Here is a 25,780-nt window from a genome sequence, read left to right as displayed (position 1 = left end):
GTGTTAAATCAAGCGCTCCACTACCTTTCTGGGGAGGTAGCGGGGTGGACACCTTGGGAACGGGGTGCAGCGTTACATGCTGAGCTGTGTAGGAGGGGCTCTTCTCTTAATTAAAGGGAAGGGCCCAAACTGCATACTCTGCAGCAAATAGAGGGTCCTACCTGGACCACCAGGGAGCGGGGATGCCATGTCAACAGTCTGGCACACCCAGATGTGCCAGACTGACTGATCGCGACACGAACCCCGCATTCAAAGTGCCAATGGGGCACAGAAAAAAAGTGGAGAATTAAAAAAAAAAAAAAATGTTTTTAACAGCAGCACACCTCCCTAACTTTCGCCCTGCGAGCGGCTGGCCGCCCAGTACATGTCCTCTGAAGCGGGCGATACCCAATTTATGGTTCGGGGCGCTAGGCACGGTAATGTCGTCAGCATCGTCGGTTACTGCTGGTAAACTCTTGCCAAATTTAGCGGGAATCATTAGCGGCACCGCGCCCGGTCGCAAAGTCGTTTGCGCCCCATTAGTACCGCCCTTTAATTAAGGGAAGAGTCCCTCCTACGCGGCCCAGCGCATAGTGCTGCGCCCTGCTCCCGGGGGCACTAACAGGAGGTGCAAATGACCCAAATTTCTACGCCAATATATCCTCTCCCAATTTTTGAAGAATCATATTTAAGCAGTTTTTAAAAAATTTTAACTGTTTATTCTGAGGTAAATGGTACCTTTTGTGAAGCTCTAGGTAGTGCAGTGGTTAGCACATTGGTGGTTCACCTCTGAGACGTGAGGCTGAATCCCTATTAATAGGTTAAAGTTTCCTACTGGCGATAAAAATCTTAAATTGAGTAAGTTTGGGCAGTCTTTCACGAGTTTCCACTGAGCTCGGGCCTACAGATTTTTACCCACCCTGGAGCCACCGGAAGCTAACTTCCCCATTTTAACCTGCTCTACTGAGTAGGCAGCAAGGACACACATCCAAAGCCTTCTTTATATAAGTATGTCAGATTCCTAGGATGTCACCAAGACCCAATTGCACTTTTAACTAGATGGCTTGAACAGAAAGCCACAGTGGCTTTCCTGCCAGGTGAAGTCAACAGGGAGAGGAGTCAGGGTCTGAAGGGCCCAACAGGTGGGGCCAAAAGGTGCAGAACTGCTCCTCTGGGCCTTGCAATGAAACCTTAGACCTCCACTACGATGGACTCTTTCCCCCGCCCCACACCCCACTAGGGTTGGCAACTCTGGTTGAAGGCATTCTTGGAGGTTTGATCACATGATGTTCAGACTATGTGACATCTAATGATGTAGCAACTGACCATGTACCATCGGAAGAGATTTACAGAAGGGAATTCAGGGCTGCAATTTTCACATTGCAGAGCATGCGTGTTTGGAAGGGGTGGTGATTAAAAGTGCTGAAATTGACAGCCTGTTGGGAACCCGTGGTCGTCCCGCTGACTTCCATGTTTAACTGGGGCACATTTTGAAGCGGCACGGACCCACTCGTGAGAAGCGGGTGACCTCATTGAGATACTTAACTGTTTGTTTAGAGACACTTAACAACCTTTTTAACGTGAGGTTTCAACTTTAGCTGGTTGCGCACGGGATTCATGGACCTCGGGGAGCTCACCTGTGAAGGGGGTGGGGTGGGAGTTCAGTGGCCACTGTGCTGCTTCATTAAATGACAGCTGGAAAAAGCACATAAATACAGGCAATTTACACCTAAAGCACATAAATACAGACATCTTATACCTGCTTCCTTGCTCAGGGGAAAGGCGCTTGCTGACACCATTTTGTGCAGAGATTTTGCTTTCATGAGTCTGCAGGTGATTCTGCAACCTCGGAAGCCACTCTCACCACTTTGCAAGCCACTTTCACTGCATTGGAGGATTATGCCTCTGATCTCCACTTTACTTGGCATCTATCAGATCAGTATGGTGCCACTTATGCTGTCTCACCTTGGAACTTAGATTCGGACCAAGATGAGCCCCAGCACCAACAGCACCAGCCACACTAGCAGCACTAACACCACCAGCAGCCTTCTCCTCAATGACCTAATGCTCCACAGGACAGAGGGGATCAGCACAGGAGTGCATCATGCCAGAGGCTATATCCCCAACACAGCGTATACAGACAGAGGACGCACTTTCTGGACATGACTGAACAACAGTGCTTCAGGAGGCTCAGGCTATTGGACCAGGTCATCATAAACATTTGTAGCCTGTTGGAAGAAGACCTGCTGCCCAGAGGAACTGATGGACACACATTACCATTGGTTGTCAAAGTCACCAATGGCCACAATGTCTTTGCCTCAGGCTCCTTCCAGGGATCTGCAGCAGATATATGCAAGATTTTTCAGCTGGCCATCCACAACTGCAACACCCAGGTGACCGATGCCATGTTTCACAAGTCAGCCACTTATGTAAACTTATGAAGCCAGTATTATTGAGCAGGTGCTTGGCTTTGCAGCTCTGGCTAACTTCTCACAGGTGCGGGGCAGCATCGACGGCATACATGTGGCCATCAGGGCACCCTCGGATCACCCAAGTGTTTGAGGGAGTGGAAGTCCTTGTTTCACAATGTGCAGCTCGTCTGCAACCATAAAAAGATCATCATGCATGTGTGAGCCATATTCCGTTATGACCTTTCCATCCTGCACCAGTCCACCCTCCCTCAGATCTTCGCAGCTCCAAACAGACTTACCGGCTGGCTGCTTGGAGACAAGGGCTGAAGACGTGGCTGATGATACCCTTGAGGAGGTCAAGCAATGAGGCCGAGGAGCGCTATAATAAAAGCCAGATGTTCACCAGATGTGTCATAGAGCAAGCAATCAGCATGCTGAAGATGCACTTCAGATGCATTGACAGATCTGGAGGAGCTCTTCAGTATGCACCAGCCAAGGATTACAGGAACATCGTCATACGCTGTGCGCTGCACAACATAGTGCAACAGCCAGGATTGGAGCTTCAGAAGGAATACGGTGCAGAGCGCACAGATACTTCGGAGGAGGAACTTGAGGTGGAGATGGCATCAGCAGTGGCGCACATTGCTGCCCAGGAGGGCCTGATAATAGACCTATTTATTTAAGTTGCACCAGTGCACCCATATGGCTCCCATATTCTGTACCAACAGTCGCCCCCCCACCCCCAGCCCAACCCCCCGCCCAACACCATAAAGCAGTCCTAAAATGACCAAGCCATTCCTGTCAACCAAACACCCATTGCTCGAGGTTAAGTAACTTCTCATCATTCACTCCAAGTGACAAAGCCACTTCCCAGGTAGCAGGCGAAAATGGACAAGACAGGAAAGCAGTGCAAAGAAATAAATTTATGTGCGTCAAAAATACAACTGGAACTTAACAGTAACATTTTGGCAAACACCTATGTGCATCTACGATTGTGTCTTTTTTCTTTTCCGAGTGTTTCTACAAGGTGCATCCCCTGTGGTTTCAACAGAGGTAGAGGCAGACTGATCACTTCCCTGCTGTGACTGCGTCAAAACTTTTTTCAGATGAACTCTGGGTTTTAGGTCCTGTGAGGGCCTCACCAAAGTCTGCTCCACCTGCAACTGTGCCATTGCGATCTGAGGTAGCACATGGAGCTCTGACTGAGGGGGAGGCAACAGGGGAGAAGTGGGAGTGCTTTGAGCAGAACTCCTACTTCTATGCTCCATCTCACCATCATCTCTTTCATGAATCAACCGCACTTCCTTGCTAGCAAGGAGCTAGACAGCACCTTGCTGCACATCAGTGAGGCAATGAACACCCAAGTCTACATTGGTATCCCTCAGAGATGAGATCAATGAGATTCTACAATCTGTTGTTCACAACAAGCATGTTCTCATTCGACTGGCGCACTCGTTGCTCCATGCAGGTGACCATCCTTTCCATGGAAGAACACATCGTCGTCATCGCCTGCGATATGTTGGTGCTCATGTTGGAGATGGATTCCTCCAATGTCTGTACAATCGCACACATTGCGGTTGGAAAAGCTGCACAGAGGCTCGCGGATTTATTGTTGCTCCTGCAAGATCAACCTCTTTGATGGCCCCCAAGGTTCAGCATCTGCATCTAGCTCAGCAGAGCTTAAAGCATTCTGCGCCCTCTCCACTGGTGTCCCTGTCACCAACATATGCTCTTGCTCACTTGTGATGTGTCACCAGGTGACAACACTGCTCTGTCTTGCTGGACCCACCGACATTCTGGATGCGCATGTGTCTGGTGACGGTGCATCCTCAGAGAGTGGAGCTTCCTCTGAGGAGCCGTCTTTCTCCTTCAGTTGGATAGTGAGGGGGGGCACTTGATTGGCCTGTGGGACAGTAAAGTCATGAATTAGACCTCTTATGATCAGAATGTGTAATATTACTATTATGCAAATAATATTTCACTGGTTGCTGACATCAGTCACCACGAGTGACTGTTGTATGCCATGTGGGATATTTAATTCTGCCACGAGGTTGCTGGGAGGTCCCCCTCGCTCCGTTTCCCACCACCATTAGCTAAGTCACTCCACTTATTTTGATGGAATGAGTGTAAGGGATGTATGGGCCACATCTATAGAGGATGACTATGAGGGAGTGGCATGACATTGCCAAATGGCCTCCTTCTGTGGCATTACTTTGTAGGATTGTATTAGGATGAGGATGTCAATGGTGGATAGTCAGATGTGATGTGAGTAGATGCAAAGACAGTGATGGGTGGGTGCATCTGCAAGGTAGGTTGGTGTGAGGAGTGACGTGCAGGAGTAGGCTTGGGAAGGAGCAGGCTTAGGAAGGCAGAATGATGGGGTTGGAGTGACATGCACATCAGGATGTAGTTGAATGTGGCACTGTACTCACCTTTCCTGATTTCATGAGATCATCTTGGCCTAGAAATTGGCTTCCTTAACGCCTCCCATTATCGACTCCGACCGGGCGTGGCGAAATGAACGACTCCCGCTAAAGCGCCTGGAGATCGTGATGTCATTGTCCTGCACATCGCCCCGGACCCGAACTTCGATTTCGCCCCTTGCAGCATCATCGGGCGACAACACAGACAGCTGCAGGAGGCGTTGTTCGGCAGGCCGGGCGCTTCAGAGGTGCAAGTTAAAGAGGATGTTGGTGTGGTAAGTATAAAAATTGTTGCAATGCCTTATTTCAATGTTTCTCCTTTCTCTTTGGCTGTGATCGATCAGCCCAGCAGTTTGAGTGCACTGGGCTGATTGGGCCAGATCGTGGCTGCTGTCAGGAACCAGCTCAATGGTCCCAATGCAGAGTCTGCAGCGATGGCGCTTCCCTTGGAGGGAAGGAGCCTCAGATCTCGGCAACACTGCACGGGACATTGTGCAGTGCTGCACCACTACCATCCCGCCTGCGTCCTTTAGCACACCAGGAAGGAAGTGGAACATGTGATTTAGCGCTCCACTTTCTTCCTGGAGCGCTAACACCAAATTTAGAGAAAGCTGAGAATCATTAGCGCTAATTTTTCCAGCTATCAAAAACCCAAATTTCTTCCCCTAAATCGCTTGTGCCATTGAATCCAAGAGCGGCTGACAACACTCCTGCTGCTCGCTTCTTGGGAAATCTCCAGCCATGCCCTCTTGTTTCTCTGGCTGCTCTTCTGTCACCGCCAGGGAATAGGACCTCCCTGTATGCTTTGACTCCAGGACTTCCAGGGAGGCATCGGACAACCTGGGCGCAGCCTTCTGTCGCTGTGACTCCATGATTGCTGTTTCAATTGAGTTTAACAGGCAGTGCAGAATGCGCTGTTGAAAACTTTGGGATGGCGACCCGCTATGCGGCCCACATGCACCCGCCGCGATTCTAAGGTAAAGGTTCCGGCCCAGAGGTGGGAGGAACCTTGATTCCACTAGTAACTCACTTAAATTGCACTGATAACTAATAGTAATACTGGTAACAGTCAGATTCTCCTCATAACCAAAAGTAACACACTGATAGTTTGTATGTAATTGGTAGTAATAGGTGCAATGCCCCGATATCCTATCTGCAACTAATAGTAATCCTATAACCGGTGATATTAACCTTGAAATCAAAGCCAGAAATCCCCCGTATGTCAGGCTCCCCAGTTGATACCACTTATTATAGGCCCCATCTCCCTAGATCCTTCTGTGTGTAGGTGACAACTTTGAACTGGGAACCTCAATCAGAACTAATCTATACTTGGACATCATATGTCAAAACCAGGCTCGTACAGATTGACCTGAACTAAACCGAGAAATTGCACAAAGGACAGTGGGCTCAGTGTTGGGGCTCTTCTCATAGGGTACATCATCTTAAACTCACTCAGCACCAACATTTCTAAACCACTCCCTGGGCTCAGTCTCAATAAAGGAGTGTTTTATAGAAATTACAGCACAGGAGGAAGCCATTCAGCATCCTGGCTGATACTGTCTCCTGTAACCCCATTTCCCCCAGATTTTATTTATATTTCTCCTTTTCAAATATTTATCCCCTTCCCTTTTAAATTAAAGTTTGAGAGGGTGAAATTGCGTTGCGCCCCGTTTGGGGGCCGTAACATCTGGGATGCAGGTCATTTTGCGTCAGGCGCAGAAGTCCCGCCCCGCTCGAAAAAATCGGGTTACCGCCCCTGAAAGGAATTGGAGCACAAAATAACGCGCTCCACTTCCTTTCTGGGGGGGTAATGCGGTGGACGGGTCGGGAGTGGGGCACATCTCCACACACTGGGCTGCATAGGAGGGGTTCTTCCCTTCATTAAAGGGAAGGGCCCCAGCTGCAAACTCTGCAGGGATGAAACAGGCCTCCATGGACCATCAGGGAGCGGGGATGCTGTACCAACAGCCAGCACTCAAGCAGAGTGGCGGGCTGACCAATCACGATACGGACCCCGCGATCAAAGCGCCAACGGGACGCAAACGTTTGCAGATTTTATTATTTTTTTTAAATGGCCGCCACCTCCCCTTTAAGTATCGAGTGGCCGACAGCTCAGTTCACGTCCCCTGAAGCTGTCGCTGGCATCGCCCAGCGCAGCTTCGGGTACGCTCCCTAATTTTTGTTCCAGGACGATAACGGGGTGCTGCGCAAGGTGATGACGGTCATCACCGGCACAGTGGAGTGATGCGCTACGGATTACCGCCACCACTAAACTCCCGCGGAATCTAGCGGGAGTTGTTAGTAATGCTTCGCCCAGGCAAAAAGTAATTTGCGCCCCATTTTGGGCTGCTAACGACCCGAATTCTAGGCCTTAGTTTCGAACTCCATGGCCACATGTGGTGAAGGATTCTATGGTTTAATAGACCTCAGTTTAAGAACCTTCCTCCTACCTTCCCATGTGCTTGAGCACCAATTTGCTGCTCCCCAGTACCCTTCCCTCCCCCATTCCCCAGCTCTCCACGCTCAAGCCCACATTCCTCAGTCTACCCCGCCTCCTGAGCCCCCATTCCCCAATCTTCCTGGCCCCCCCCAAACCCCATTCTCACCCTCCTCCTGAGCCTCCATTCCCGTCTACCCTCTCTCCCCAGTCTCTCCCTCTATCCGAGCTCCCATTCCCCAGTCTCCCCCTCTCTATCCGAGCTCCCATTCCCCAGTCTTCCTCTCTACCCCCCAAGCCCCTCCACCCACCACCCCCAGTCCCCACTCTTCAACTCTCCCTGTGCCGTCATTCCCCAGCTCCCCCATGCAACCATTCCAATCTCCATCTCTGCCCATGCTCCCATTCCCCATCTCTCCCCATGCTCCCATTCCCCATCTCTGTCCATGTTCCCATTCCCCATCTTTGTCCATGCTCCCATTCATCTCTCCCCATGCTCCCATTCCCCATCTCTCCCCATGCTCCCATTCCCCAGTCTCCATCTCTCCCCGAGCCCCTATTCTCCAGCTGTCCCCATTCCCCAGCTCTCCCCGAGCCCTCATTCCCCCAGCTCTCCCCATGCTCCCATTCCCCAGTCTCCATCTTCCCTGAGCCCCCATTCCAGTCTCACATTCTCCCACTAGGCCCCAAGCGTATCTGATTCCCCAGTCTCTCACTTCCCCTCAACTCTCGAGACTCCCCCAAATTTCATTGCACCACAATGCCCGCTTCCCCCCGAATACCCGACTCTCCTCCTGAATTCCTGACACGAACCCAGCCCCTCCCCCCGATCCCTCCCCAAATTCCCGATCCCCCGATTTCCCACCCCCTATTCTCAATCCCAGAATCCCAACTCCCCCCACCGTCGACTGCACTTCAGCTGGCCGGCTCTGCGGCTCTGAGCAAGAGCCGTTGAGGAGCTCCGTGGAAAAGATTCTGTTTAAAATTAATGCCGTTGGTTCTGACTCCCGATGCCAGATTATTACAGTACCTCACTCAAATGTCTGTTGTTCATGTAGGCGCAATACAACGGGAAATGTAAATCGCTGATATCCCGTGCTGCTGAGGCAATGCTCAGGATACGAGTCCCCCTGATTCCAATAAACTTCTGGTCGTTCCAAGATGTTGGGAACCCTACCCCCACTTCCCAAACACGAGATCCACACAAGACAGTCCACAAACTGATCTCACCACCTACCTACCTAGTATTGGCAGGCAGCCTCTAAGCTGTGCGATTTTCCACTGCCACCGGCTGACTTCTCATCCGAAACGGGATTTAAATGAAGTCAAATAGCCCGGGCCTCATTTCTGAGGCAGGGTGATCACCACCAACCAAAATATGCCCGGAGTTAAAATTGGGGCTTGAACATGTAAACATTGAAACATAGAAATTTACAGCGCAAAAGGAGGCCATTTTGGCCCATCGTGTCCACGCCGGTGGACAAAGAGCCGCACGGCCCTTGGTCAGCAGCCCTAAAGGTCACATATAAACCTATGAACAATGACGGAGAGGCAAAGAGCACCCAGCCCAACCAGTCCGCCTCACACAACTGCGACACCCCTTATAACGAATCATTCTACACTCCACCCCAACCGAAGCCATGTAATCTCCTAGGAGAGGCAAAAACCAGATAAAAACCCAGGCCAATTTAGGGAGAAAACAATCTGGGAAAATTCCTTTCCGACCCATCCCGGCGATCGAAACTCGTCCAGGAGATCACCCTGGCCATATTCGATTCCCTGCAGTACTTACCATTATATCTGCGCTGTCCAACAAAAGGACATCCAGTCTAATCCCAATTACCAGCTCTAGGTCCGTAACCCTGTAGATTACGGCACTTTAAGTGCCCATCCAACCATCTCTTAAAAGTGGTGAGGGTTTCTGCATCCACCACTCTTCCAGGCAGCGAGTTCCAGATGCCCACAACCCTCTGCGTAAAGAAGTCCCCCTCAAATCCGCTCTAAACCTTCCACCAACCACCTTAAAGGTAACTTCGTTGGTATGAGGTGTGAATCGGCTAGAATAGACTGGCAGAGGATACTTAAGTGGATAAGCAATGGCAAACGTTTAAAGATCACATGGATGAACTTCAGCAATTGTACATCCCTGTCTGGAGTAAAAATAAAACTGGGAAGGTGGCTCAACCATGGCTAACAAGGGAAATTAAGGATAGTGTTAAAACCAATGAAGAGGCATATAAATTGGTTAGAAAAAGCAACAAACCTGAGGACTGGGAGAAATTTAGAATTCAACAGAGGAGGACTAAGGGTTTAATTAAGAAGAGGAAAATAGAGTACGAGAGGAAGCTTACAGGGAACATAAAAACTGACTGCAAAAGCTTCGATAAATATGTGAAGAGAAAAAGATTAGTAAAGACAAACGTAGGTCCCTTGCAGTCGGATTCAGGTGAAGTTATAATGGGGAACAAAGAAATGGCAAACCAATTGAACAAATACTTCGGTTCTGTCTTCACAAAGGAAGATACAAATAACCTTCCGAATGTACTAGGGGGCAGTGGGTCTAGTGAGAATGAGAAACTGAAAGATATCCTTATTAGGCGGGAAATTGTGTTAGGGAAATTGATGGGATTAAAGGCGGATAAATCCCCGGGTCCTGATAGTCTGCATCCCAGAGTACTTAAGGAAGTGGCCCGAGAAATAGTGGATGCATTGATGATCATTTTCCAACAATCTATCGACTCTGGTTCAGTTCCTATGCACTGGAGGGTAGCTAATGTAACGCCACTTTTTAAAAAAGGAGGGAGAGAAAGTGGGTAATTATAGACCGGTTAGCCTGACATCAGTAGTGGGGAAAATGTTGGAATCAATCATTAAGGATGAAATAGCAGCCTATTTGGAAAGCGGTGACAGGATCGGATCAAGTCAGCATGGATTTATGAAAGAGAAATCATGCTTGACGAATCTTCTGGAATTTTTTGAGGATGTAACTAGCAGAGTGGACAAGGGAGAACCAGTGGATGTGGTGTGTTTGCACTTTCAAAAGGCTTTTGACAAGGTCCCGCACAAGCGATTGGGTGTACAAAATCAAAGCGCATGGTATTGGGGGTAATGTACTGACGTGGATAGAGAACTGGTTGGCAGACAGGAAGCAGAGAGTCGGGATAAACGGGTCTTTTTCAGAATGGCAGGCAGTTACTATGGTGTGCCGCAGGGCTCAGTGCTGGGACCCCAGCTCTTTACAATATACATTAACGATTTGGATGAAGGAATTGAGTGTAATATCTCCAAGTTTGCGGATGACACTAAACTGGGTGGCGGTGTGAGCTGTGAGGAGGACGCTAAGAGGCTGTAGGGTGACTTGGACAGGTTAGGTGAGTGGGCAAATACATGGCAGATGCAGTATAATGTGGATAAATGTGAGGTTATCCATTTTGGGGGCAAAAACACGAAGGCAGAATATTATCTGAATGGCGGCAGACTAGAAAAAGGGGAGGTGCAACCAGACCTGGGTGTCATGGTTCATCAGTCACTGAAAGTGGGCACGCAGGTACAGCAGGCGGTAAAGAAGGCAAATGGTATGTTGGCCTTCATAGCTAGGGGATTTGAATATAGGAGTAGGGAGGTCTTACTGCAGTTGTACAGTGCCTTAGTGAGGCCTCACCTGGAATATTGTGTTCAGTTTTGGTCTCCTAGTCTGAGGAAGGACGTTCTTGCTATTGAGGGAGTGCAGCGAAGGTTCACCAGACTGATTCCAGGGATGGCTGGGCTGTCATATGAGAAGAGACTGGATCAACTGGGCCTTTATCTACTGACGTTTAGAAGGATGAGAGGGGATCTCATAGAAACATATAAGATTCTGACGGGACGGGACAGGTTAGATGTGGGAAGAATGTTCTCGATGTTGGGGAAGTCCAGAACCAGGGGACATAGTCTTAGGATAAGGGGTAGGCCATTTAGGACTGAGATGAGGAGAAACTTCTTCACTCAGAGAGTTGTTGACCTGTGGAATTCCCTGCTGCAGAGAGTTGTTGATGCCAGTTCATTGGATATATTCAAGAGGGAGTTAGATATGTCCCTTACGGTTAAGGGGATCAAGGGGTATGGAGAGAAAGCAGGAAAGGGATACTGAAGGAATGATCAGCCATGATCTTATTGAATGGCAGTGCAGGCTCGAAGGGCCGAATGGCCTACACCTGCACCTATTTTCCATGTTTATATGCCCCCTTCGAGGAACCAGTGGATGTGGTGTATTTGGACTTCCAAAAGGCATTTGACAAGTTGGCACATAAAAGGTTACTGCACAAGATAAAAGTTCACGGGGCTGGGGGTAATATATTAGCATGGATAGAGGATTGGCTAACGAACAGAAAACAGAGAGTCGGGATAAATGGTTCATTCTCGGGTTGGCAATCGGTAACCAGTGGAGTGCCGCAGGGATCAGTGCTGGGATCCCAACTATTTACAATCTATATTAACGACTTGGAGGAAGGGACCGAGTGTAACATAGCCAATTTGCTGACAATACAAAGATGGGAGGAAAAGCAATGTGTGAGGAAGATACAAAAAATCTGCAAAAGGACATAGACAGGCAAAGTGAATGGGCAAAAATTTGGCAGTTGGAGTAAAATGTTGGAGTAAAAAGAAATAAGGGCAAAATTGAACCTAAAGAAAATAGGAATACAGTAAGTACATGGACAACAATAGAGAGGATGACAAAAGGGAATATGAAAAGGTTCGGAAAGAAGTCAAAAAGACAATTAGGAAGGCGAAAAAAAACTACAACATTAAATTAACAAGGAATATAAAAAGAAATCGTAAAGTATTTTACAGACACATAAATAACAAAAGAAAAATCAAGATGGGGATAGGGCCATTAAGGGATACACATGATAAGCTCATAGGTAAAGACAATGAATTGGCAGAAATAGTAAGTAATGACTTTGCCTTGGTATTTACCAGGGAGACTAACATGGTCGACATGACATTAGAGGAAGAAATCAAAAAAGATATCAAGACATTTAAGATAGAAAGGGGGTGATAATTGATAAATTAATCAAACTTAGAGTGGATAAAACCCTTAGATTGCAACCAGGCATATTAAAACAAGTTAGGGCAGCGACAGCAGAGGCACTATTACATATCTATAAAAAATAATTAAAAAGGGGAATAGTGCCAGAGGACTGGCATACAGCTAATGTGATTCCTATATTTAAAAAGGGAGATAGAGTAAGTCCAGGGAAATATAGACAAATTAGCTTAACATCAGTGATAGGAAAGATAATAGAATCTTTACTCAAAGATGTAATAGAAGAACAATTAGAAACTGAAAATATAATAAACAGTAGTCAGCACAAATTTCAAAAGGGAAGATCCTGCTTGGCCAACCTTATTGAATTATTTGAAGATGTATCAGAAAGGGTAGACAAGAGTAATGCAGTAGACATAGCATGTTTACATTGTCAAAAGGTCTTTGATAAGGTACTGCATAGAAGACTCACAACTAAGGTCAGAACATGTGGAGTCAGAGGACAAGAAGCAGAATGGATAGCAAGCTGGCTACAAAACAAGAAACAGATTGTCGGGGTTAAAGGTAGTTACTGAGGGCCCAAATTTGGCCCTCCGGTTTTTCCTGCACACCTCTGAGCCCCCCACCGACATTTTACCTCAGAGGCAGCGCCGAAAAAACTCCCTGCGATCATGGCCGATTCTCGGGCCATCTGTGGAGCTGGCATGACGCACAATGAAGAGAGGGGGGTGGAGGTAGGTCCGTGCTGGCCGCGCAGAGCTGGCAGGGCTTCATCTGAGTGACTTTGTGAGTGCCGGCAGCACACGCATGCACGTCGCAGCATTCGCGCATGGTCAATGGGGCAATAACATTGGTAATCGGCCATTTTTAAAGGGAGAACCTCTCACTGAGTTTTAGATGCCTGCTTAATGTTTTGAAAGATATAGGAATGCTGTTTGGAGTACTTTGCAAGAAATCAGCTGTTAAACCTCCACAAGGAGTGCTGAATAGGTGAGAATCATTCATTGCTACAAGCAAAATAAGGACTTTGTGTTTTTAAAAATCATTGAGTGTCAATTCAATAGAGCAATGCAACACCATGCCCCAAGAACGAAGAATTTCACGCATCAAGAAGTGGAGGTACTAGTGAATGTAATTGAGGAAAGATGGCAGGAGCTGAATACGAGCAACAGAGGTTGCGCAAAAGTGCCACCCAAAGAAATTAATAAACGCTGGAACAAACTTGCAGAACATTACTGCGCAGTGGTGAATACGAGAAATGGAAGGCAATGTAAAAAGAAATGGCAGACCCTTGGTCAAGCAGTTAGTGTAAGTAATATTTTCATTTGTTAATGGAATTGCATCTGTAAATGTGACCATCTGTATATGTGTCACCCAGCAGAAAGACACCCTCTCTAACAAGTTATGTTTTTATCTTTGCAGAAGAAATTGGCCCACAACAAAAGGGAAAGAACTTGAACAGGGGGAGGCCCACCAAATCTGCACCCACTGACACCCTTGGAACAGATGGTCGTTGCTTTGATGGGTCCTGCCTGGAAAAAAGCAATCAGTACTGCACAAGCTGGGCCCACACTCGAGGGAGAGGGTAAGTACTGAAAATTACTCGCCTTTAAATCAAGCTGCTGCCTGGCCTGCGATGTGTGAGCCTACTCATGCCACCCATCCTACCCCCTCCTCTGCTGCGAACCATTTGACTGTTCTGTTATATTTTGTAGAACCTGATGCCAATCCTGAACATACAGAAGAAGATTCAGACGCGGGCGAGCCAGACCAACTTTGTAGGGGAGAGTGGGTGGCCATGGAGAGGTATGAAGGGGAGAATCTTGAACTTGTGTTGTCAAGCACTTCCATGATTTCTGATTCGTCATTCCATTGTTTGAGCGCGTCCCAGTCCCTGCATAGTGCTTTAGGGTCTGGTTCGACATTCCGTGGTTTCAGCTCATCCCAGTCCCTGCACAATGGTTTTGGGTCTGGTTTGACATTCTGTGGCTTCAACTCATCCAAGTCCCTGCATAGTGGTTTAGGGTCTGGTTCGACATTCTGTGGTTTCAGCTCGTCCCAGTCCCTGCATAGTGATTTAAGGTTTGGTCCGACATTGGATACTTTCGAAAGTCCAGAGGTTGCGGGTTCCAGTGCTGCTGGAATGCAGTATGGAACACTCAATGCCCCACCGTACGAGGTTCTGGGTCCCACTCCCACTGGAATGCAGTATGGAACACCCAGGGGCCCACCGTCCGAGGTTCTGGGTCCCACTCCTGCTGGAATGCAGCATGGAACACCCAGGGCCCCACTGTCCCAGCCTGCGACTCCCAATGCTGGTGGAATGCAGCCTGTAACACCCATGGCCACACCTTCCCAGCCTGCGCCTCACACTGGAGGGATTCCGCTACCTGAGCTGGAGGGTGCACCAGATGCGGCTCAGGTGATGGCATTGGGTATGGAGACCAGTGAGCATACCCGATCACTCTTGAACACCGTCAGTGGGGTGGGTGATGAGGTAACGACACTGACGAGAGAAATAGCAATACTGTCACAGGACATGAGGGAGGGTATTTCAGAGGCAACAGGAACGATGGCACAGGCCATCAGGGAGGGAATTTCAGAGACAGTGGGAACGACGGCACAGACCATCAGGGAGGGAATGTCACAGGCAGCCGAAACGATGGCACAGGCTATCAGGGAGGTAGCTGCTGCAATAAGGGAACACAGCCAGGCCAATCCACTGCCACTCCCACGGCAATCCCTGCACTAGTCTCTGTAGAGACCCAAGCAGTAACCCCACCGCCCCCCGCCCCCACCTCTACCAACAACATCACTACCACCCCCCATGAAGCAGTGCACATTCAGGACAGCGTGGTACATTTCTCCTCGGTCTGTCTAGCGGAATCCCTCCAGTGTGAGGCGCAGGCTGGGAAGGTGTGGCCATGGGTGTTACAGGCTGCATTCCACCAGCGAGATGTGGATCTGAGATGGGTGCAGCCTTTCTTTGCTGCTATTGTTTTTGTTGTTGTTGTTGATTTTACTCTTGTAACTGTTTGCAAATGTAAATTGTTTTGTAAGTGATGTAAGTTTACAAGACTATAAGTGACCTTAAAGTTTTTAAGTGATCTTAGAGTGTAAGTTTTTTCGAATGCAAATTGTTTTTGTAAGTTTTGTAACTTTACAACTTAAGTGATTTTAGGGTTTTTAAGTGTTCTTGGAGTGTAAATGTTCTTGTTGTGTTCCTAATACAGTTGAGACTGCACATAGGGAGGTTAAAGTAACAATGACCTCAGTCTTTATTAAGACACTCCAAAGTGAGCAACAGGCCTTAGAGGCTGGCTTATATGCTGGGATCCCTTGGGACTTCAGGGGATGCGCTCCCTGGCGGCAGAACATGGGAGTGCATGCTTTACAGATACACAACATCACCCCCCCCCCAAAGTCAAAGTGAAAACTATTTACAAGGTGAGGCGGTCGGGAGCCTTTCTTTCCCTGGTGGACCGCCTTGGTACAAATGTCTGTTCTGGTGTGTTGGCTGTGCCCTCGCTGGGCTAGTGTGTTGTTGGCCTTGCAGGGCTGCTGGGTGAGCCTGACCTTGCTGGGCTGTTGGGTGTGATGGTTTTGATTTCTTGGTCCGGCGTGGTGTTGTTAATCCTTTGGGTGTGTGTTGTAGACTCAAAAAAGGTGGTGTCTGCTGTGGGTTGTTCAGGTCAGTCTGTGAACCGCAGCCTCATTTGGTCCAGGTGCTTTCTGCAAATTTGTCCATTGTCTAGTTTGACTACAAACACCCTACTCCCTTCTTTAGCTATCAACGTGCCTGCGATCCACTTCGGACGATGTCCATAGTTTAGCACAAACACAGGGTCATTCAGATCAATTTCCCATGACACAGTGGCGCGACCATCTTTTACATTTTGTTGCTGCCGCCTGCTCTTTACCTGATCATGCAGGTTGGGGTGAACCAGGGAGAGTCTGGTTTTAAGTGTCCTTTTCATGAGTAGCTCAGCCGTGGGCACTCCTGTGAGCGAGTGGGGTCTCGTGCGGCAGCTGAGCAGTACTCAGGAAGGCGGGTTTGGAGTGGGCCTTCTGTGACTCGTTTAAGGCTCTGTTTGATTGTTTGTACTGCCCGCTCTGTCAGCCCATTGGAGGCTGGTTTAAACGGGGCCGAGGTGACATGTTTGATCCCGTTGCGGGTCATGAATTCTTTAAATTCGGCACTGGTGAAACATGGCCCGTTGTCAGTGACCAGTATGTCAGACAGGCCGTGGGTGGCAAACATGGCCCTCAGGCTTTCAATGGTGGTGGTGGCGGTGCTTCCCGACATTATTTCACATTCAATCAATTTTGAAAAAGCATCCACCACCACCAGGAACATTTTACCGAGAAACGGGTCCGCATAGTCGACATGGATCATCGACCATGGTCTGGAGGTCCAGGACCACAAACTTAGTGGTGCCTCTCTGGGCGCGTTGCTCAACTGAGACACACGCTGCATTGCCGTACACAGGACTCTAAGTCAGAGTCAATACCGGGCTACCACACGTGGGATCTAGCTATCGCTTTCATCATTACTATACCCGGGTATGTGTCCGAGATGAACGTCTCCCTGCCCCTTTTTGGGTAGCACTACGTGGTTACCCCACAACAGGCAGTCTGCCTGAATGGACAGCTCGTCCTTTCGCCGCTGGAACGGCTTGATTCGCTCTTGCATTTCAATAGGGATGCTGGCCCAGCTCCCATGCAGTACACAGTTTTTTTACTAGGGACAGCAGAGGATCTTCGCTGGTCCAAGTCCTAATCTGGCAGGCCGTGACAGGTGATTTATCATTTTCAAACGCTTCCATGACCATCAACAAATCTGCGGGCTGCGCCACCATCAACAAGTTTGCAGGCTGCGCCATTTCCACCCCCGTGGTGGGCAATGGTAGCCGACTGAGAGCATCCGCACAGTTCTCGGTGCCTGGCCTGTGGCGGATGGTATAGTTATACGCTGATAGCACGAGTGCCCACCTTTGTAAGCGGGCTGAGGCATTAGTATTTATCCCCTTGTTTTCAGCGAACAGGGATATGAGGGGCTTGTGATCAGTTTCCAGCTCAAATTTGAGGCCAAACAGGTACTGATGCATTTTCTTTACCCCGAACACACACGCTAATGCCTCTTTCTCACTCATGCTGTATGCCCTCTCGGCCTTAGACAAGCTCCTGGAAGCATAGGCGACAGGTTACAAATTTCCCGCAACATTAGCTTGTTGTAATACACACCCGACTCCATACGATGACGCATCACATGCTAGCACAAGTCTTTTACACGGGTTATATAATACAAGCAGCTTGTTGGAGCATAAAATGTTTCTGGCTTTCTCAAAAGCAATTACTTGTTTTTTTCCCCATATCCAGTTCTCACCTTTACGCAATAACACATGTAGGGGCACTAAGAAGGTGCTTAAGCCCGGTAGGAAGTTACCAAAATAGTTGAGGAGTCCCAGGAACGACCGCAGCTCCGTGACGTTCTGTGGCCTGGGCGCGTTCCTGATAGCCTCTGTCTTGGTGTCTGTGGGCCGAATGCCGTCCGCCGCAATCTTTCTCCCCAAAAACTCCACTTCTGTTGCCATGAAGACGCATTTCAACCTCTTCTGCCGCAACCCTACGCGATCCAGTCGCTGGAGGACCTCCTCCAGGTTTTGTAGGTGCTCGACGGTGTCCTGACTCGTGACCAATATGTCGTCCTGAAAAACCACCGTGCATGGTACCGACTTGAGTAGGCTCTCCATGTTTCTCTGGAAGATCGCTGCGGCCGACCGATTCCAAACGGACATCTGTTGTAGATGAACAGTCCCTTGTGTGTGTTGATGCAGGTGAGGCCCTTCGAAGACTCCTCCAGCTCCTGCATCATGTAGGCCGAAGTCAGGTCAAGCTTGGTGAACGTCTTGCCTCCTGCCAGCGTCGCAAATAGGTCGTCTGCCTTAGGTAGCGGGGATTGGTCCTGTAGCGAGAAACAATTAATAGTTACTTTATAATTGCCTCAAATCCTGACCGTGCCATCACTTTTGAGTACTGGAACAATCGGGCTGGCCCACTCGCTGAATTCCATTGGGGAGATGATGCCCTCGCGTTGCAGCCTGTCCAGCTCAATTTCCACTCTCTCCCTCATCATGTGAGGTACCGCTCGCGCCTTGTGGTGAATGGGTCGTGCCTCTGGGACCAAGTGGATCCACACCTTCGCCCCGGAAAAGTTTCCAATACCTGGCTGAAAAGGGAAGGAAATTTGTTAAGAACCTGGGTACATGAGGCCTCATCGACATGTGATAGCGCTCGGATGTCATCCCAGTTCCATCGGATTTTGCCCAGCCAGCTCCTTCCAAGCAGTGTGGGGCCATCGCCCGGGACAATCCAGAGTGGCAGTTCGTGCACCATGCCCTCGTAGGTGACCTTGACCATGGCGCTGCCCAGGACAGTGATAAGCTCTTTGGTGTACGTTCTGAGTTTCGTGTGGATGGGACTCAGGGCTGGTCTGAGTGCCTTGTTGCACCAGTCTCTCAAACATCTTTTTACTCATGTTAGATTGGCTAGTGCCAGTGTCCAGTTCCATGGCTACGGGTAAGCCATTCAATTTTACATTTAGCATTATAGGTGGACATTTCGTCGAAAATGTTTGCATCCCGTGTACTTCAGCATCTGCCTCCTCTCTCTGAGGCTCGAAATTGCTTTGATCCATTATGGACCGATCTTCCTCTGCCACATGGTGGTTAGCAGGTTTTGCAGAGCTTGCAGCTTGTCTGCAAGCTCGTTGGAGGTGCCCCAGTGTTCCACAGCTCTTGCAAACATACCCTTTGAAGTGGTATGAATAGGCTGAATGGAATCCTCCACAATGCCAACAAGGTGTGAACTGCCTTGCATTCATCCTTTGTTGCGGACTCTGAGTCATCTGGGTCACCTGAGGCCTGCTGGCTGTTGCAGTCTCGTGGGTTCTGCCCTGTACATTTCTGCTCGCAAACACAGTTCCAGTTAATTTATGAACATTGCTAACACTTGTGCACTGAGAGATTTGTTTGGTGTTATCACTGGTGGACAAAAACGCCTGTGCTATCACAATGGCCTTACTGAGGATCGGTGTCTCTACAGTCAAAAGTTTTCGTAGGATGGTCTCGTGGCCAATGCCCAGTACAAAAAAGTCTGAGCATTTGCTCCAGGTAGCCATCAAACTCACATTGTCCTGCAAGTCGCCTTAGCTCGGCGACATAGCACGCCACTTCCTGACCTTCAGATCGCTGGTACATATAGAACCAATACCCCGCCATCAGCACGCTCTCCCTCGGGTTAAGATGCTCCCGAAGCAGTGTACACAGCTCCTCATATGATTTATCTGTGGGTTTCACCGGAGCCAGAAGATTCTTCATGAGGCTGTAGGTCGGTGCCCCACAGACCGTGAGAAGGACCGCTCTCCTTTTTGCAGTGCTTCCTTCTCCGTCCAGCTCGTTGGCTACAAAGTACTGGTCTAGCTGTTCGACATAGGCTTCCCAGTCCTCACCCTCTGAGAACTTCTCCAGGATGCCCACAGTTTGCTGCATCTTTGCGTTGGATTCGTGTACTCGTTGCCAGTTGTTGTGTTCCTAACACAGATGAGACTGCACACAGGGAGGTTAAAGTAACAGTGACCTCAGTCTTTATTAAGACACTCCAGAGTGAGTAACAGGCCTTAGGGGCCGGCTTATATACAGTGCTCCCAAGGGATGCTGGGATCCTTTGGGACTTCAGGGGATGTGCTCCCTGGTGGCGAAACATGGGAATGCATGCTTTACAGATACGCAACAGTTCTCACATTTTGTAAGTTATTTAATTTCACACCTAAAAAGTATCTTGAAGTTTAAGTGATTTTCGAGTGTAAGATTTTTCACATTGAAATTGTTTTGTAACTTCACAAGTTTCTAAGTGATCTTAACGTTTTTAAATGATCTTAAAGAGTCATATTAAAGTACAGTTTGATAAAAAAAATTACTTTATTACACTAAAGTGAAGTACATTCTAAAATTTTCAATAAAATATTTTTTACATTAAAACTGAATCATGTTCCATTAACACAATACAACATTTAGGAACAGCTGCAAAATATAAACATGTCAAAGCGGAACAATTGTCGCTGAGCACTCAGGCATCAGTAAAGCGATCATGGATGAGCTGCTGGCGCAAGGCTCGAGCAATCGTTAAAGGAGCACAATGCTCCGCCCTCCTCCGACGTCGTGCTCCGGCTTCAGGCACTTGCATGGTCTCCTGATCCTCGTCATCATCCTCCTCCAGCTCCTCCTCCTCCTGCTTGTCACCTGCATCTTCCACATCATTATCATTAGGCACTCTCACCGCAGGTGGGTCTTCTTCTTCCATTATCAGCTGCTGCTGCCTAATGATGGCTACGTTATGCAGCACACAACAGTGAAGTGACCGACCATCTCAGGGGAATATTGCAAGTTGCTTCCGGAATGGTCCAGGCATCAGAAATGCTATTTCAAGATGCCAATGGTCCTCTCTATGATGCTGTGTGTCTTAATGTGCGACATGTTGTGTTGATGGTTAGCTTCCGTCCAGGTTACGCGTCTTAAGCCAGGTTGCCATGCCGTACCCTGTCTCCCAGTAGCCAGCTCTGCCCTTCTGGCTGCTGCTGCTCAAGCATGTCAGATATAGCGCTGTCGCGTAGGATGAACGCATCATGGGTACTGCAAAGGATATCTTGCATTGACTGACATGATGCGATATTTGTCGTCAAACACGAGCTGCACATTAATGGAGTGGAAGCCTTTTCTATTCCTGAACTGCTAGACATCCTCCACAGGTGCTCGCAAGGCGATGTGGGTACAATCAATGCAGCCCTGTACCTTTGGGAAGCCAGCAATCCTGCAGAAGTCCACAGCCCTGTCACGCATTGCTTGTGCGGTCATTGGGAACTTGATGAAGTCATTCCTTCGCGCATACAGTGCAGCCATGACCTGGCGAATGGAGACCTGTATTGCATCGAGAGATGGTGCACACACCTCCAGTTGTACCTTGAAACCATCCCAAGGCATAGAATGAAAGTGCAACTTCACTTCTACAGACAAGGGAGTCCACCTGCTGCTTCTTGGCTGCAACTGTGGTCTCACCAACTCACAGATCTCACAGACAACTTTTCTGCGGAAACGCAGCCTTCTGCCACAATCTGCCTCACTCAGGTCTAGGTAGGATCGCCTGACTCGAAATCTCCGAGGTGTGTAACGCCTCCTGCCCAGCAGCCTATGGGCTCTGATGTTCCTGATGCGATGAGCTCTAATCAATTCTCTCCTATGTAGCAGTGACGCATAACCATTGAATAATCCGTGGCATTGAGATTGATGCATCCATCCTTAAAGTAAAATTGAAACTTTCAAAGATTAAAGAAGGTGCAAAATGGCAGCACAGCTCAGCTCTTCTCACTCCCCAAACAAGGTAAGAAACCCAAAGGTCTTTTGTTCTCTCCCCCTCTCCTCTTCAATCATGTGACTTTTCTATCCCTCCTCGCCAGCAGCACCCCCCCACCCCCAAGTCTGCAGAGTTCAGCCTTCTCCCTCCCTCCCACTATCACCAGCACCCCCCCCACCCCCACCACCGCGTTCTTTCTCCGTTTTTCTCTCCCCGCCCCCCCCCCCCCACCAGCCTGCCACGTTCTCCCGATTCTTGCCCTGGCCGAAGGGCTTGCCAGTGTCCCGCACCTTGCCGTGGCCGAACGGACTCCAGCATGGCCAGCCTTCAGTTTAAGGTAGGATTTGATGCAGTACTTTTATTTGTTACTTTAATTATTTACTTCACTTCTTTATTTTTTATTGAATTGTTATTACTGCTTCTGCTTTGTTTGGCGCTTGGTAGTGCTTGAAATGTTGTTACTTGCGCCGATTCCTTAACTGTAAGTAAAGTCTTTCTGTGCGGACAAAAGTGGACACATATGCTGCCCTAAGTTAGTTTAGTACAACTTTTTTCTGGTCAAATTGGCATAAATGGACCTTTTGAAAAAAAAACGGACCTAACAAAAAACCTAATTAACTCACTTACACTGCCGCAAATTAAATGGCCATATTTGCAACTAAAAAGATACACCAGAAAAATCAAGTTACACCAAAAAAACCGGTGCAACTCATGGGGAAATTTGGGCCCTCAGACTGGCAAAAGGTAGGAAGTGATGTCCCACAAAGATCGGTGCTCAGACCACTGTTGTTCACCATTTACATAAACAATTTGAACTCGAGAATTGGAAGTACAATTTAAAATTTGCAGACACCAAATTTGGGGGGGGGGGGGGAAGGTATAGTTAACACAGAGGAGGACTCTGACAAAATATAGGAAGACCTTAATAAACTTGCAGAATGGGCTATATTTGGTAAATCAACTTCAACATAGCTAAATGTGAGGTGCTGAATTTTAATAGGAAGAATAAGGAGGCCACATATTCCTTGGAAAATAACTGTCTAAATAAGAAACGAGCAGAGGGATCTGGGGGTGTAGATGCACAAATCACTAAAAATAGCAATGCATGTTAATAAAGCCGTAAAAAGAGCAAACAAAGCACTGGGGTTTATTTCTAGAGGGATAGAATTGAAAATCAGAGAAGTTATGTTAAACTTATGGGGCTAGAATCTCCACTTTTTCTGCATGCTTATTGCCCACTTAATGCCCATTTTACCACTGAAATGACGTATAACGCCCATATATCGTCCATTTTGGCACAAAATGGAAACTGACAGGCATTTTTAGGAAATTTATCGGCAAGCGTTACTTTCCCCGTGTGCTTAACGCTGAGAAAAAATATTACCGCCCGGCCACTTTTTTTGGGCGGAATCATAAGACTGGGCGAAATCAACGCCCATAATATTGCCCAGCGTTACTTTCCGCACGGAATTAATGCAGAGATTCAATAATACCACCCGCCCTCTTTTTTTGTCGTAAAGAGCACATTTGGCGAAACTAATGCCCAGGAGATCGCCCACAATATCGCTCTCCCAAAAAAACGCCCAGGAAAAGTGGAACTGTTCTGAACGAACACCAGCGGTGTAGCTGCCATTTTTAAAATCACAGGTCACTTCATTCAAAAGGCTGCTTCAACTTCGGGGGAGTTTGCATTGACTTTGGAGTTCTTCTCAGGTGAAGTGAACATCACAACAGATATATTTTCAGACTCTGGACTATTGGGGGTTTACTCTAGGTGTATTTTAGTGAGGAAATCATTGCTTCTGATCAATCGCTATTATACTTTCAATGCAATGGGGCCAGCCATTTCTCAGCCTGCATCGATTAATACGCAGATGCTGCAGAGTGCAGATGGCTCAATGTGTGATGCACATCATTATGTCCCCAATTTAAGACGTGCAAGAATGAGGAGGAGGGCCAGACCATACGCACCCCGCACGTACAAGGAAAAGAGGTCTCCGACCACACCTGCCTTCGGAGACTGCGCTTCCACAAGGTGGTGATCAATTAAATATGTGAGCTCATCAGGCCACATATTGCAGCCTGCCATCAGGACATCAGTGTCAGTCGAGGTCAAGATCACCGCGACACTGTCTTTCTACGCGTCTGGTTCCTTTCGGGACTCCGCGGTCTAGATTTGCCCTCTGTCTCACCATGCAACCCATTGCTGCATTAGACAGGTCACGGAGGCCCTGTACGCGAGAAAGATGGACTTTATCAGCTTCCCCATGACCACGGAGGCTCGGACTGACAGGGCTGGAGCATTCTACTGCATTGCTCAGTTCCCCAGGGTGCAGGGAGCTATACAGTGCACTCACATCGCCATGCGGCCACCTTCTCAGGACCCCGAGCGTTTTCGTAACACAAAAGGATTTCACTCCCTGAGAGTTCAACTAGTTGTCAACCACAACCAGATCATACTGCCAGTGATGCCAAATATCCAGGCACCTTCGATGAGCCTCACATCCTGTGTGAGAGCGCTGTCTCTGACATCTTTCAGAGTCAACCACAAGGACAATGCTGGATGCTTGGTGATAACCGATATGGCCCAGCCACCTGGCTGATAACCCCCCTTGCATGACACCCACACCGAGGCCGAGAAGCGATACAACCGTAGCCACAGAGACACACGCAATGTGGTCCAAGATGTCTTGACCACTCAGGAGGGGAGCTACAATACAACCCTGAGCAAGTAGGTAAATTCGTGGTCATGTGCTCGATGCTGCACAACCTGGCTATCGGGAGGGGCCAAGAATTGCCAGAAGGCACTGATGCTCCATCTCAGGAGAGAGAGGAAGAGGACGACGATGGGCTGGACGCTGAGTCAGCCACAAGGACAATGCTGGATGCTTGGTGATAATCGATATGGCCTAGCCACCTGACTGATGACCCCCCTGCATGAAACCACACAGAGGCCGAGAAGTGATGCAACCGGAGCCACAGAGACACATGCAATGTGGTCCAGAAAACAATAACTGTGCTTAAGCAGCGCTTCAGATGTCTTGACCATTCAGGAGGGGAGCTACAATACAACCCTGAGCAAGTGGGTAAATTCGTGGTTGTATGCTTGATGCTGCACAACCTGGCTATCAGGAGTGGCCAAGAATTGCTAGAAGGCACTGATGCTCCACCTCAAGAGAGAGAGGAAGAGGACGACGAGGGGCTGGACGCTGACCTAGAGCCAGACAATCCGGCTGGCTATTCAACCATGCCCACAACCCCCTCCCGACCACAGGAAAGGGCCCGTGGTGGCTACATAGCTGCAGGACTCTTATGTGAGCTGATATCTAAACGATTTGCCTGAAAGAGCGGTGATGTGAGTGACAATGCTGACACACTGCTGTCTGTGCGCAGCTCAGACATAAATGGTGCCCATCACCTTGGTGCCAGTTAAAGTTTACGTTGATTGAAGTTAAGTTGTATTTAATCCTTTCATGTTAAGGAATCACCAGTGTGTAACGGTCCAGCTATCTGAGACAATGCTCAACAAGATTATGTTCAATAAAAAATTTTTTATACCAACATTGGTCTGAAATCATAAGTATCACAGGCAGTAACACCCAACCCCCCGCCCACACCCCACTTTTTCCACCATTGACATCAATCAAATGTTCAACATGTCCAGCAACACAGAATACAAAGGCAAAGCAGGAGGAGCGGGGGTCCCCAGCCCCCATACATTACAACAAATTGCATATACCCCGATGGAGGTATAACACAGCCACCACCTGCGGACATGCACCTCACTTTCTCCCTTCCCCTTCTTCTCCCCATCTCTATCCCTTCCCTTCCTCATTCCACAGCGCCTGGCCGAGGAGCTCCTCAGGCGGTGCCTCATTGAGGGGGGATGAAGGCAGATGGGGTGGTTGCACGGGTACGGCAGCGGGGGGTGCCGAGGAGGCAACATTCTCTGATGCAGAAGCAGGATCTTGGTCCTTGTTCTCATTTGTCGTTCGCAGTGGTGATGCGGAACCTAGGGGTGGAGTGCCGTGCTCGGAGACCATTGAGAGACCTGTGCCAGCAGTGTTCCTGGCTATCGTATCCAGGGCCTCCGCCA

General features: G+C 48.6%; 1 protein-coding gene across 3 annotated transcripts in view; it reads right to left on the bottom strand.

Annotated features, from left to right (window-relative positions):
- LOC139259541 (transmembrane protein 200A-like) overlaps positions 1-25,780 on the bottom strand; it is a 60,643-nt gene that overhangs the window by 4,884 nt on the left and 29,979 nt on the right. Inside the window, exon 1 of one of the 3 annotated variants that reach the window (XM_070875039.1) lies at positions 1,617-1,964. The exons of the other annotated variants lie outside the window; for them this stretch is intronic. The gene's annotated coding sequence lies outside the window, so the exon portion shown is untranslated. Of the gene's footprint in view, positions 1-1,616; positions 1,965-25,780 lie in introns of those variants that run through there. 3 annotated transcript variants of the gene reach the window in all.

This window comes from Pristiophorus japonicus, chromosome 1 (genome assembly GCF_044704955.1).
Source record: "Pristiophorus japonicus isolate sPriJap1 chromosome 1, sPriJap1.hap1, whole genome shotgun sequence".
NCBI classification, from domain to species: domain Eukaryota; kingdom Metazoa; phylum Chordata; class Chondrichthyes; family Pristiophoridae; genus Pristiophorus; species Pristiophorus japonicus.
This window is presented reverse-complemented; position numbering and strand designations above follow the sequence as displayed.